We start from the raw sequence: 15,636 nt of genomic DNA, 5'->3' as shown, positions 1-15,636 counted from the left end.
GACATTTAGGTGTTTGGGTTTTAACTCAAGGCAAGAACTCCGTTCCTGGGTTGGGGTGTTACAGAGTGGTAAACATCACACATAATGACTAATGACTCAGCATTAAAAGAAGATGTACTAACAGTATAAAATATAAAGAGTATAAAATATAAAAAGTAAATTTTTCCACCACATTTCCTCCCTTTTGATTATTCAACCGAATCAATCATGCAAAAACATAAAATTTACGTACGAGTATCAATAAATGATTATAAATGATCATCAAACCATAAGGATTACAGGATTACACATTGCTTTCTTCGTCATCCTCAAAATCATCTAAGTCATCAAAATCACAATCGTTATTATCATCATCAATCACTTCATGCAGTACCATACTAAAAGTACCAATCACATTGCTGATCATTGACCGTATTATTGGAATGATGCAACAGGATAATACAAGGAGTAATACAAACACACCAAAAATCATAGCAACAATTTTCATCAACATTGTCTTCCATCCCCCAGACATCAGCCAGCCCCAAAAATCCCAACCTGTTGTAGTGTATGCAGTGTTTTCCTCATGTAGGACCCGTCTAAGGTGATCAAGCTGATTGTGGACATCTGACATGTTAGCAGTAACATCAGGTACATAGGTACAGCACTGATCGCCAATAAGATGACAGACACCTCCCTTTTCGGCCAATAGGAGATCCAAAGCTGCCCTATTCTGTAACGTGACAGTGCGGAGAGCCTTCATCTCACTGGTAAGAGCATCAAATCCTCTTTCAACTGACGCTGTGAGATTTTCTAGCTCCACAGAAAGCTCCTCTATGTACCAAGATAAACGAGCAGGGCCGTACATGGGAATAATACTGATTGCAAACTTATGGCCACCTGAAATCCGGTCCCGTTTTACACGGGTGTGAGGCGGTGACATAACTGGGCTGATGGTCAATTTGGAGGTAGCTGGAACCAAATAAGAGAGGTGACATGTACCTGCCCATCATGCTGGGAAATACAAATAAGAGTGTTGACCACACGTCCACACCATATCTGTAGGACAGACATACCCATAATCAGAAGGAGTTAAAGCTAGTACGTCATTATATGTAGTCGTAACATTAGTCTTAGAATCATAACGTATCAGTGGGGACTTACCTAATAATGCAGTGAGATTATAAACGACGATAAATGGAGAAGGAGAGAGTGTCCCTGTTGTTGGAAAAGTGTATTTATCAGTCCTGTTTTCACAATTTGCTAACCCACATGCTACCTTGAGAGTAATGTTACACCCAGATGTGTGCCCCAAATTATAACGTGTGTGTTCTGTGACTGGGGAATGGAAACACAACTGTGGAATGAAAAAAAGGATTAGACATGTCTCTCAGCCGAAAAACAACATTTTTCTGTACCATAGTAGTATTAGTATCTCTAGAGAAATTTCTGGGGTTTCTGAAGGTCATGTTGGGTTTCCACCTCAGCCAGGGATACTCTTCGACAGACGGCCAATCACCCACTGTCCACTTTATCATTGTCAACAGTGTGTGATTGATCGAGAGAGGATAAGGAGCGAACAGAGTATCTTCATGTGAGCTGTGTGGCATCAAACTGCACACATAGCAAGACTGATTAGTGACACGTCGTGTCAGATCACGTGTCACTCGCCACCATGTGTTATCGCTATAGTCGTGGTGATCAATGAGGTGGAGGTCACGGCCGTGACGTCTCCGAAGCTCTTCTGACCCTGGCTGTCCTCCGACAGACCAGGGCGCAACAGGAATGTGATGTGTTGGTGAAGGATCAGATACCTGATAGAATGTGTCCATGTACCACATGTACAGGCACAGGAGGGTGATGCAGGTGACAGCTGACCCTTTGATCACCTCCATCGTCATCGAATCAGTGTATGTGTGGGGCAGGGGATCTTCAGTCACTCGCCAGCGACCAGGCAAAGGATAAGTGTATATGAGACGTCACTGGGGTCGTTACCACCGCTAGGTTTCAACCAGTGAGTCTTGTGAGTGTAGGTGCATGATACAGCTGTGTCCAGCTCCGGTGTCCAGTCGTCCAGTCTACGCTGTCGATCGATGCTCCGGCCCGTCCTCGGCTGCAGCAGTTGGCGTTCTCCCAGAAACCGCTTACAGTGGATCGCATGGATCCACATGGCACGTTCAGCAACCTTGACCACTGTGTGCGTCGTCAGGAGCACCTGGAAAGGGCCTCGCCACCTGCGCTGTTTCCAGTGCTTTCGTCTGAAGTCCCGAACCAGGATCCAATCCCCCGGCTGCAGCGGATGAAGCAGCCCCTCTGCAGGAACCGGTAGTGCTGATTTCACCAGTACCTGTACTTGAGATAGTTCAGAGGAGAGTTTCCTACACTAAGACAACATGTCATGCTCCAACAATGATGTCAACCCGGTTGGTTGGGGGCCTGGAGACCTGTATATGGGGTCTCCCAAACATAATCTCAAAAGGACTCAGCCCACTTCGACTCCTACGTCTCATTCTCATTTGCATGAAAACCAGAGGTAGGGCCTTGACCCAGTTAAGACCTGTTTCCTCACAACATTTAGCCAGTTTTGATTTTAGGGTGCTATTTTCCCTTTCAATAGGCCCCCCTGACTGTGGATGGTATGCACAGTGTGTTTTTAGATCAAAACCTAGCATTTTCCCTAACTCAGTTAGTGCTGTGTTCACAAAGTGAGTACCGTTGTCTGATGAGATCCTTTTTGGGATCCCCCAACGAGGCAAAATTTCAGTTAACAAAGCCTTAGCCACTGTGGAGCTGTCTGCATGTTTTGCAGGAAAACATTCAACCCATTTGGACCACATGTCTACCATCACCAGACAATACTTTTTACCCTCAGCTGGAGACAGCTCCACAAAATCCATCATAAGGTGGTCAAAGGTGAGGTGTGGTTGCTCGTGACCTGCTGAGCGACATGGGAAAGACTTTGTAGTGTTATGAGCAGCACAGATAAGACATTTCTTGCAAAATTTCTCTGCAACTACTGTAAACCCCTTCGTGAACCAATACTGTGCTATAGCATCTAACATTCCTCCCTTAGACACATGATCTACGCCATGTGTCAACTTAGCAAACCAGGGGAAGAAATGTTTGGGTAGACAAGGTCGCCCATCAGCAGCACGCCACACAGAAGAAGAATCCAGTGCACAACCACACGAGGCCCAAACACGCCTTTCATCAGGAGTGGCAAAGGACTGTGTGTCAGACACTGACGCGGGAGGGGCCCCCTCTGACTGCTGAGACAAGAAGGAGGAGGCGGCCTCCAAGGACGCAGCAGCCCTGGCAGCTGCATCTGCTCGGGAGTTCCCCTGCGTGACGTCAGTGTCTTCCTTCTGATGCGCCTGACATTTCACAACTGCAATAGCAGAAGGGAGAAGAACAACATCCAACAGATGTGCCACAAGAGATGCATTCAGAATCGGCTTACCATCGGACTTCAAAAATCTACGGTGCTTCCACAGGGCCCCAAAGTCATGCACCACACCAAAGGCATACCTGGAATCAGTAAAGATAGTGACAGAATGGCCCTCAGCCAACTTACAGGCCTCCGTCAAAGCGACGAGCTCAGCCGCCTGTGCTGAATAGTGTGAGGGCAAGGGGCCTGAGGAGACCGTGTCGATGGACGTGCACACCGCAAAACCAACCCTGTTCGTGCCAGACGCGTCCCTAAAAGAAGAACCATCTGTGAAGAAAACAAAGTCAGGGTTTGACAAGGGCACATCAGAGATGTCCGGGCGAGGGGAACATGTCTGCTCCAACGCGGCCTCACAACAATGAGGTTCTCCATCCTCAGCAGTCGGAAGTAGTGTGGCGGGGTTAAGCGTCGTACAGCGCTTCACAGTGACATTTGGCATGTCCAGCAGAACGGTGGTATATCTGCGCCACCGGGCTGCGGACAGATGTGGGGTCTTCTGCTCTAAAAGAATGACAGAGACAGAATGTGGAACCAACACAGTCAAAGGGTTATACCCAACAATGTCACGTGATGCAGCCACAGCCTTTTCACATGCAGCGACGGCACGGAGGCAAGAAGGAAGACCCGCAGCCACAGAGTCAAGTTTAGTGGAGAAATACGCCACCGGGCATAATCTGTCACCGTGAGCCTGCAACAAAACAGAAGACATAAACCCACGTTTCTCATCCACAGTCTGTGTGAATGGTTTGGCCGGGTCAGGGAGGGCCAAAGCAGGGGCAGAACCCAAGGCCATTTTGAGAGACGTGAACGCCTGTTCAGCCTCAGATGTCCACACAACTCTATCATGTGCATTCAGGCCCTTACCATGAATACATGATGTCAGAGGGTGCTCGAGCTCAGAATAATCAGGAATGAACGCCCTGCAATAACCAGTCATACCTAAAAATGACATCATCTGCTTTTTCGTGACCGGCCTAGCAATGTTCTGAATGGCTCGAATCCGTTTAGGATTGATGAGCCTTTGGTTCTGAGAGATCAGGTGCCCCAGAAAACACAACCTGCTGTTTACAAAAACTGGAGCTTTTTGGCGCTGACCTTATGACCCTCCTCCCCCAGGTGAAGCAACAACGACCTTGTGGCCTCGACACAAGCCTGTGAAGAAGGACAACAAAGGAGAAGGTCATCAACATACTGCAAAAGAGCAACACCTGGTGGGAGGTCAAGGTGGGACAGCGACTCAGCCAAAATGGAATGTAAATGGTTGGGGCCTCACAATACCCCTGAGGCATGCGTGTCCATGTGTACATTTTGTTTTTGAACTGAAACGCAAACCAATATGGCTATCTGCATGCACAGGCACAGATGTGAACGCGTTCGACAGGTCAATAACAGAAAAGTGAGACGCAGATGGCGGAATTTGTGACAAAAATTGTGTGTGGATTTGGAACCGTGGGCACGTGTGGAACCACGGCTTTGTTTACTGCCTGCAGGTCTTTGAATAAACCGCCATGTGTCTGGGTCAGGAGGGTTCGCACTTTTTTCCACAGGAAAAATTGGGGTCCTGACCGGTGAATCAGGACATGGAACTATAATTCCCACATTCAAATAAGCTTAGAACTCGGACTGTTTTTGACATGGCCTGTAATCAGATCGCGGGGTTAATGATGACCAGTGGGCAGTTCCGGACGAGACCCACATCATGTGACCAGTAGCCCAGACACCAGGTGGGATATCAGCCAGTTTGGGTGGCACGGAGACGGGTGAGAGGCCTGTGGGAGATGTAGACATACAGGTGAGCGCTTCATCATTTAACAACTGTACAGTTTTCTGACAGTGAAACACTGATATCATGCTCTGTCTGTATACCCCCAGTCGGGGAGCGAACATGATGGCCGGGTCAGAGGTGGGACACAAATCTGACACCTGCAAGGCCTTTTCCACAAACGGGCCCACGTCTTTCCAATCTGCATGGCATGGTTTGGAAAGAGCAACATACGTGGTGCAGCACCAAGCCTGTAAAAGAATGTTGGTTATCAGTCAGTGACACAGACAATGCCAAAAAAATATGAATCCCAAAACATGTAACCAGTTGTGAGCTTATCAGACTCTGTGTGAAAAAACTTTTCCTCATATGTGGGGTCAGGGCCTCCAGGACTGAAATGAGAAGCACAAATAAATCATTTGGGGGGTGAGACATAAGCGCCAGGCTGAAGTCTGCTGTCACTTAGCTCGACCCATTTTTCTGTAATTTGGGGGAACAGACTTTCCAGTGGTATACAGAATCTGGTCACCCAGCAGCATACCTAACCATTGTGTGTGCATACACACAATGTGAGTGGAGATCTGTGCCTGCGACTGTGTTTTGTTGAGTTATCGTTAAACCCCTCTGACCCGATTCAAGTTTACCCCCAATTTGCACATCAAATCCCGCCCACACAAATTAATGGGACAGACGGGTGCGAGTAAAAAAAGAATGTTAGAAAGTACATTCTTGTGAAACACATGTCAACGGAACAGTAAAGCTCTCTCTGTCCTGTTTACCACCAGCCGACACAGAAATATAGTTTTTCCACTCAACTTTAGTGTAGGTGTTAAGTCTACATGTCTGATCACAGAGTATGTAGCTCCACTATCTACTAAAACAATAACTTAAACCTGCTATAGTAAGATCAACCACAGGGAGCTTCTGATAGGAGTCAGTACACAGCTGAGCGTGTGTGTGTGTGTGTGTGTGTGTGTGTGTGTGTCACCTCCTCCTCCCTTGGGCAGTGCAGCAGAAGCTGTAGTGGGTGTGGAATCCGTGTCTGGAGACCCGCCTCCAGGGCCGCGAGCCAATCCCCTGCCCCGTTCCCTCCACGTGGCTGTCTCCGCCCCGCCTTCTCTGTGGGCAGTCCCTTTTCCCATGTCCTGGTTGGCCACAGAGGTGGCCCACCCCTCCACATGTCGGACCACCCCTTTCCGGGTGTAGGTGGGCCTCGAGTGTTCTCCGGTCCCCGCCCACGCTGTTCCCCGGGGGGGGGGTTCGGGCGGACCAGTCCGGAGTGTCTGATGAAAGTGACCCTGCCCTGCGTCTGGAATCTTCCACTGTTCTCATCAGGCCTGTTCAGGTTTCTCCATGCAGACAGACAGCCTCAGGTGGGAAAAAACGTCCGGCAGAGGCTAGGGTCATCTGTGCAGCCAGAAGCCGCCTGAGTTCGGACCCAGTGGGTCTGTGTCATTGCAGAAAGTCCCTCGGATGGACTCAGGTAGATGTTTCAGTGAATGTCCATGCCCTGAACACCACAACAGGACCGTCTGGTCCACCGTGGGCATTTGTGCAGCTGTGCCAGAAGTCAGTCCTCCCCCCTGCCTGCAGCATCAGCAGCGGGGGTGGAGTCGGGTTGTGTGGAGTCTGGCTCCGGTGGTGGAGAAGGCCGGGGGTCAGCAGACCTGGGGGGCCTGCTGGGGCCCGTTGACGTTTGGCCGGTTCTGGAATTACGGCTGAGTGTTCCGGGAGGGGGGGGCGGGTTCTCGCGGCGTCTTTGTGGGCAGGCGTCCAGACCCGGACACCAACTTCGCTGCCTGCACAGAAACACAAGGGGGGGGGCATATAGTATATGGTAAAGTGGCGGAGCTCAAGCTCCTTGACAATCTAAAATATAACTGTTTAATCTGTATAATCTGTTTTATATCTGTTTTTATAACCAGCAGCATAATTTACCAGATCTTACAGACGTAGCACAGACGTCGCACAAAAATACAAGGGAAGTATAAAGTTATGAATGAAAAGAAGTGGTTTAAATATTCTAACAAATTAGGCATAAAGGGAAAAAAACACAGCTAGATGGTGTCATCTACGGTTACACATGCCTCAGTTTGTTTTTGCTTCATTCACCACATCTCAAAACATTTGTTACAAGGTTCCTATTGTTTAAATTCCCTGACTTTGTTTTTTCTCTCTTTGCCTCCCTTTAACTCATTCAGTTTTTGCACACCCAAAGTTGGCATTTTAGAAAAAATACCCATGTTTACCCAATAATCAGCACATTCAAGCACAATTTCCCCCATATTTTCTTTTTACCATGGGTTTTTGGAATAGGGGCCTCTCTGTCCACACCCCCGTCACTGTGCACCGGCCGGTTTCCCATTTTTTACACTTAGAACGTCTTCTAAGTGGTTTTGTTCTTGGCGAACAAAATACTAAAAACCCTGATTTTTCTTTTCAGTTGTCAGCGAAAAAATCACCCTAAAACGCTTTCAAGTTTGTTTATAAACGGTTACTCTACTGTATTTACATACAGTAGCAACCTTATACGATTTTTCTTTTGGTGAAGGCAGGCGAAAAAATCTCCCAAAACGCCTTGTACTCTATTGCATTTGCATACACTAGCAACCCTATACGATTTTCTTTTTGGTTGAAGGCGAAAAAATCTCCCAAAAACGCCTGTACTCTATTGTATTTGCATACAATAGCAACCCTATACGATTTTCTTTTTGGTTTGAAGGCGAAAAAATCTCCCAAAAACGCCTGTACTCTATTGTATTTGCATACAATAGCAACCCGACTCAGGTCTATATATATATATATACTTATTCTTATTTTTTATTTATTATTTTTTTATTTTTCATTTTTATTTTTTTTATTTTATTTTATTTATTTATTTTTTTTTATATATATATAAACCCGAATCGCACGCCACTATTGTTTCAGTGACGTGCCCAGTGACGTGAGTTTGGAACACAGAGAGTAACAGCCCCAACACCCCAAACTGTAACTTTCTCACCGTGTGTGGCGTTGAACTCAGTTCCGATTCCAGTGGTGAGACGGGCGGGGCTCGGGGCCGGTCCCCCGTCTGCGGTGTCGTTTTACCACGGGGCTACAGCCGCTTTTTTTGGCCCGTAGGATGATCAGTCCACCAACCTCCGTTCCCCCGCCCGACAGCACACATGGAACCCTGCTCGCAGCGCCAATTTGTTATGGAAATGTTCAACTGATAACCCACACACAAAGAGGAGGAGAGAAAGTTAGAGTTAAAATAAATAAATGCATTTATTGAGAAGTCAATCACAGAGAAACTCTGTAGTGAAGTCCTGCTTAAACAAGAGAAAACTAAAGATTATATAGAACCAAATCCAACCCCCTCAAACTATGATGTCATTCCTTACGTACATCGTACCACCCCATACTACTCCTTCTCTGCTCCGTGAAGAGGTCATGATGACCTCTCCACTCTAACCTTGCTTGGATCCAATCTGGAGTGCAGGCGCCATTCTCTATCTACACATTCAGACATTTAGGTGTTTGGGTTTTAACTCAAGGCAAGAACTCCGTTCCTGGGTTGGGGGTGTTACAGAGTGGTAAACATCACACATAATGACTAATGACTCAGCATTAAAAGAAGATGTACTAACAGTATAAAATATAAAGAGTATAAAATATAAAAAGTAAATTTTTCCACCACACTGTCCAGTCCATTTCTAACAGATGTGTAGATGTTCCACTGGTAGAACCTGTCCAGTCCATTTCTAAACAGATGTGTAGATGTTCCACTGGTAGAACCTGTCCAGTCCATTCTACAACAGATGTGTAGATGTTTCACTGGTAGAACCTGTCCAGTCCATTTCTAAACAGATGTGTAGATGTTCCACTGGTAGAACCTGTCCAGTCCATTTATAAACAGATGTGTAGAGTTCCACTGGTAGAACCTGTCCAGTCCATTTAGAACAGATGTGTAGATGTTCCACTGGTAGAACCTGTCCAGTCCATTTATAAACAGATGTGTAAATGTTCCACTGGTAGAACCTGTCCAGTCCATTTATAAACAGATGTGTAAATGTTCCACTGGTAGAACCTGTCCAGTCCATTTCTAAACAGATGTGTAAATGTTCCACTGGTAGAACCTGTCCAGTCCATTTCTAAACAGATGTGTAAATGTTCCACTGGTAGAACCTGTCCAGTCCATTTATAAACACATGTGTAAATGTTCCACTGGTAGAACCTGTCCAGTTCATTTCCTAAACAGATGTGTAGATGTTCCACTGGTAGAACCTGTCCAGTCCATGTGTTGTCATGTGCAGACAGTGTTAGTCTCTGGTTAATTTTCCAGTTTTCCATTTGGAGCCCAGACCTGATGCTTGTTGTTGTTGTTGTTGTTGTTGTTGTGTTTCAGACTTGGTGACAAATCTGATCATCAGGGTGGTTGTGGTCACTTCCTCCTGATCACAGGACCATCTGCCTCTTCTTCTACTGTCGGGTCAGTTCACAGCTTATTCAACACTAACACACTTCAACACTGACATGGGACGCTTCTGCCAAACTGGGTTTACCTCCAACATCTGACACATGTTTGTGCAGGTTTACCAGACTCATGGTGTGGACCAGACCACCACAGAAGAACCACTGAGAACGGAAGAACGGCTGAGAGCATAAGAACGGACCTGAACCAAAACGGAATAACTTATTATCTTATTGTCCTGCTAAAAAATTCTGCAAATGTAATAACTGAGGTAATAACGAAAACTATATGAATAAACTGTATTTAAGTTTGATTTAGTAGAGAGAACTGGGATCACAGCACAGAGAGAGAGAGAGAGGGAGAGAGAGAGAGAGAGAAGAGAGAGAGAGTGGGACAGAGAGAGGGAGAGAGGGAAGGAGAGAGAGTTTTTTTTACCAGGCCAATACATACGGCCAAAAGTTTTCCGTTCTCTGTGGTTCTTCCGTTCTCTGTGGTTCTTCCGTTCTCTGGTGTTCTTCCGTTTCTCTGTGGTCTTCTCCGTTCTCTGTGGTTCTTCCGTTCTCTGTGGTTCTTCTGTTCTCTGTGGTTCTTCCGTCTCTTACCGGTTCTTCCGTTCTCTGTGGTTCTTCTGTTCTCAGTCAGAATAACCTTTCAGATCCGTCCCAGTCAGCAGGATTTTCCTGATCAGCTGATTGGATTCACTGATTGAAGGACTGACATGAGTGACAGCAGCCACATGATGATCACATGTTTGTTCCTAGGGCCAGTGGGGGGCGGAGCTACTGAAGGCACGCAACACACCATGAGAGACACTGACACAGTCTACGAACACAGTCTACGAACACAGTCTACGAACACAGTCTACGAACACAGTCTACGGACACAGTCTACGACACAGTCTTACGAACACAGTCTACGAACACAATCTACGAACACAGTCTACGAACACAGTTACGAACATAGTTTACGAACACAGTCTACGAACACAATCTACGAACACAGTCTACGAACACAGTCTACGAACACAGTCTATGGACACAGTCTACAAACACAGTCTACGAACACAGTCTACGGACACAGTCTACGAACACAGTCTACGAACATAGTCTACGGACACAGGTCTATGACCACAGTCTACGGACCCACAGTCTACGACCACAGTCTACGGACACAGTCTACGACCACAGTCTACGGACACAGTCTGCGACCACAGTCTACAACCACAGTCTACGGACACAGTCTACGACCACAGTCTACGGACACAGTCTGCGACCACAGTCTACAACCACAGTCTACGGACCACCGTCTACGACCGACAGTCTACGAACACAGTCTGCGACCACAGTCTACGAACACAGTCTACGAACACAGTCTACGGACACAGTCTACAGACACAGTCTATGACCACAGTCTACGACACGAAGCAGATTGAATGTGAGCTGCAGACGATATGTGAGTTTTGGATGGACACATTTACAACATGTGTCTGTGATTCAATTCCTTTAAGACTTTTTTAGGGATGGAACCAGCATGAACATTTCAGATCACAGTTATTGGGACTAAAATTATCACAGTTCTCATTATTATCGCAGTATTGTTGAAATTGGCTCAAAATGTTTCAAAAGTACGAATACACACACTGAAAGAATTGAACCAATTTGGATTTTGAAAAAAACAACAAAAAATGAAATCCATACCAGTTCCCACTGTCCCTTCTGTGTCAAGAACATTCCCATATTAACCCTTAGTGGTCTGAGTCTATTTTGTCTGTTTTTCAGTCCTTTTGATTGGCCTTTATATACTATAGAAACAAATGTTTACTATACCCATGTTTGGATCTGTTTTTCTGCTCAACTTCATCTAGATCATCTGTCTGTTATTTTTTTCACTTTAACCTACTATAAAAACATAAAAGCAAAAAAAAAACACAAAAAAATAAAATCCAATTTGAAAAATGTATATAATGTATTGTATAAATAACACACAGATGTTTAACGAACCTTTTCAGCAGACTTTAAAAGTGAATATTAGTTCCAGATATTAGGTATATAAAATTAAAATTGTACTAAGTTAAAACTCTACTCAAATATTGACATTAAAGCAGATCTTTCCATCGGGTTTTTTCTCCTAAAAGTGCGTTAATCAAACACAGTTATCATGAGAATTAGAATTTAAACAGTAAAACTAACTGTCTGTGATTTTACTCGCGGTGTATGGTTCTACCATTAACAGCTGTTTTTATTCTGTATGATGCTTTTATTTGGCAGTTGTGTGTTTTTATTCATGTGATGCTTTTATTTTGACAGTTATGATTTTATTCTGTATGTGCTTTAGTTTTGGCAGTTGTGTTTTATTCATTATGATGCTTTTATTTGACAGTGTGTTTTTATTCTGTATGATGCTTTTATTTTGGCAATTGTGTTTTTATATCATTATGATGCTTTTATTTGACAGTTGTGTTTTTATTCTGTATGATGCTTTTATTTTGGCAGTTGTGTTTTTATTCATTATGATGCTTTTATTTGACAGTGTGTTTTTATTCTGTATGATGCTTTTATTTTGGCAGTTGTGTTTTACTTCATTATGATGCTTTTATTTTGACAGTTGTGTTTTTATTCTGTATGATGCTTTTTATTTGACAGTTGTGTTTTTTTAAGTCATTTCAGTCAAACATTCACAGGAAACAGGCTGTACTTTTCTTTCCTCCTTTTTTCTTTTACCTTTTTTCATTTTCTTTCTTTCATTCTTTTCTTTTTTGTTCTTTTCTTCCAATTCTTTTCCTTGTCTTTCTTCTCCTTCTCTTCCTTTTCCTACCTTTTCTTTTTTCTGTTTTTTCTTTCCTATTCATTCTTTTCCTTTCTTACCCTTTTTCATTTTCTTTCCTTTTCATTCCTTTCCTTTTTTCTGTTCTTTTCTTGCATTTCCTTTTCTTTCCTGTCATTTCCTTTTCGTTCTTTTCTTTCTTTTTCTTTCCATTCCTTTCTTTTTCTGTTCTTTCCTTTTCTTACCCTTTTCTTTCCTTTCGTTTCTTTCCTTCTCTTACCCTTTTCTTTCAGTTTCTTTTCTTTCCTCTCCTTTCCTCCCTTTCTTCCTTTTTCCTTTTCTTACCCTTTCTTTCTTCCCTTTCTTTCCTTTTCTTTCCCTTTTCTTTCATTTTCTTTCCTCTCCTCTTCTTTTCTTTTCTTCTTTTCCTTTTTTTTTTCCTCTCTTTCTTTCCTTCCTCTTCTTTCCTCTTCTTCCTTTCCTTTCCTCTCTCTCTTCTTTTCTTTCCTCTCCTTTCTTTCCTCTCCTCTTCATTTCTTTCCTCTCCTCTTCCCTCTTCTTTCCTGTCCTTTCTTTTCTTTCCTCTTCTTCTCTTTCCTCTCCTCTTCTTTTCTTCTTTCTTTCCTTTCCTTTCCTTTCCTTTCTTTTCTCCTTTTTTTTGTCAAGTTAGGTAGAGGTCAAGGCCCCACAGGTCACAGCAGGCACCAGAAGGCCTCATAGAGAAGTGTAACACCCAGCATTTTAACCAATGTAAGTACAGCTTAGTATTAAAAAGATGATTTGAACTGATGTATTACATTAAATTAGATATGTAATGTGATCAAAAGTATAGCTAAGAAAAGAATGTTTAAATGAATGTTGATTCATTTGTGACTACTGTGTGTAGATGAGACAAGTTGAGACATGTTAAAGCAGTGAAGGGGCATGTTAGGACAAATCCAGCAGAAAAGGAGAAGTAAAGTAAGCAGCACCGAGCGAGCCGAGCAATAGGCTATTTTCTGCACCCAAAATGGTCAAGACCGGTAAAAAAGGGAAGTTCTACTAGAGACATTTAGACATTACTCATCTATCAATGAAGTCAACTGTCTAGGCATCAATGAGGTAATGCCTAGAGTTTGGTTAAAAACCAGAACCGCTATTATAGCATTTTCAGAAGTGCAAGACGCTCTAAGAAGTTGCGTGCCCTACGTTGTAAAATGTAGAGAAGATAACTCTGAGCGATGCTCTTTTGAGACCCGAAAGGAGTGTGGCAGATTGGCTTCGGAGTTAATCTTTACTTCTCAAATAATGCTGGAGGCTCATTGACAGATAACTTTGCATCGACGGATCGAACTTTTAAAAGCAAAGACCTATTTCTTCAGATGACAAAGGACCAAAGACTCTTAAAGGCAAGAACTGTATTTGAAGAACTTTTACCACCTTATGGGAACATTTGCCGACGGACCATCTGTTTAACAGACTTTCGGTATTTTCTCCACTTTGGCCCGGACTGGAAAAGAAGAAGAATTTCTATATTTTCTTATTTCTTTCTTTTACCCAGTATTTTAAGACGAACTCGGCAGCCCTGATCAAGCTGTTGAGGGATGTCTTCTTAAATTGAATTAATTTTTACCTTTTGACTTTTTGCAGAAATTAGATTAAATTTGGTTTTTAACTTTTCTACATTTATCTAATTTCTCTAACTTCTTGACCTTTTCCTATTAAGGTTTTGATACTAATTAAGTTTTAATTTTTGATTTTTACTCTTCTAAATTCTCCGGTTTTGTAACTTTTTTTGATTAATGCTCGGTAAGTGATAATCCTATTTTTCTAAATTATTCAATTGGTTATTGTTACTAGATTGGACCTTTTTCTAAATTTAGTAGTAATTACTATTTGTATATTTTCACTTATTGGACTCTTTTTCTAATTTTATAATTCTTTAGGAATTAAATCGTTTTCGACAACTTTGTAGTTTAAAGAAGTTTTCCATTTTTTCTCATTCATCCGATTTTTTCCGATTATTGAATCTTTTTCAATAAACTGTTAGAAGTCATTGTTTTATTTCCATTTATCCGATTTTTCTCGGTTATTGGATTTTCTACGAATTCAGTCTATTCGACTTGGTAATTTAGATTGATTTTTGGATTCTATTTTTATAGTTTTACTTTTCCGATTTAATCGGGTTTACAACACTTTCCAATTTTGATCTTTTTACAAATTTGTGAGTTTTCCTCTTTGCTGAAGTTAGAGAAATAATTATTTTTATTTGAGAATTTTTCCAATTTTGACTTTCTTTTGACTTTAGATTGACGAAACAGGACTTTTAACCTTTTCATTATTTTTATTATTCTTATTTCTTCCCCTTGAGAACTACAAGCTATGCAACAGCTGAAACAATTTGAAGGACTGATGGACTGAACTAATGGGATATGGGTATCAACTGGAACGTGGTACTAGATAGAGTAAGATTAGTTTAGACTCAGAGCTTTAGTTTATGATTTTATTTTTGATTGAAATTTAATTCATGCATATGCTGTGCTTTGCTAAATTGCCTACAATAATTTATAAAAAGTAAATTCTAAATTCTCCTTGAGTTATTTCTCTGTGTGGTATATTATGTTGGTGAATGTAAAACGTTAGGTTTATTGTGTGCATAACAACAAAGTCCTGAAGGTGTCTTAGCCTTAATCCACCTACCATTTTTATGTCCCGAAAGCCTATTTTTCCTGGCTTTTAAATTATTACCTGTCATGTAACAAGTGCACTAAATCCATGTGGAACAGCTACCAAAACCAACTGGACTGGTATTATTACTGACCACAGAGTGGGTTTCCTGGCAGTTCTGGTACCAGAGTTAGCGGGGCAGAGGTTGGAATTAAAGGTAGTTAGAAGACAGGTGAGTGTTCCAAAATAAGTTCAGCTGAAGTAGTATCTCAATGGGATTAGCGTGTGAGGTAATACTCCAGCCTGGTCACTGGAGATCAGGACCCTATTTAGACGGAGAGCTGAACCACAGTAGTACTGAGGGTTTACACTTTCCTCTTCTTCTCTTTCCTCTCCTCTTCTTTTCTTTTCTTTTCTTTTCTTTCCTCTTTTCTTTTTCTCCTCTTCTTTCTTTCTTCTCTTTCTTTCCTCCCTCTTCTTCTTTCCTCTCTCTCCTCTTTTTCTTTTTCTTTTATCTTATCTTTTCTTTCCTCTTTTTTTCCTCTCTTCTTTTCTTTCCTTTTATTTCCTCTCCTCTTCTTTTCT

The sequence above is a fragment of the Sphaeramia orbicularis genome, chromosome 18 (assembly GCF_902148855.1).
Source record: "Sphaeramia orbicularis chromosome 18, fSphaOr1.1, whole genome shotgun sequence".
Lineage (NCBI taxonomy): Eukaryota > Metazoa > Chordata > Actinopteri > Kurtiformes > Apogonidae > Sphaeramia > Sphaeramia orbicularis.
This window is presented reverse-complemented; position numbering follows the sequence as displayed.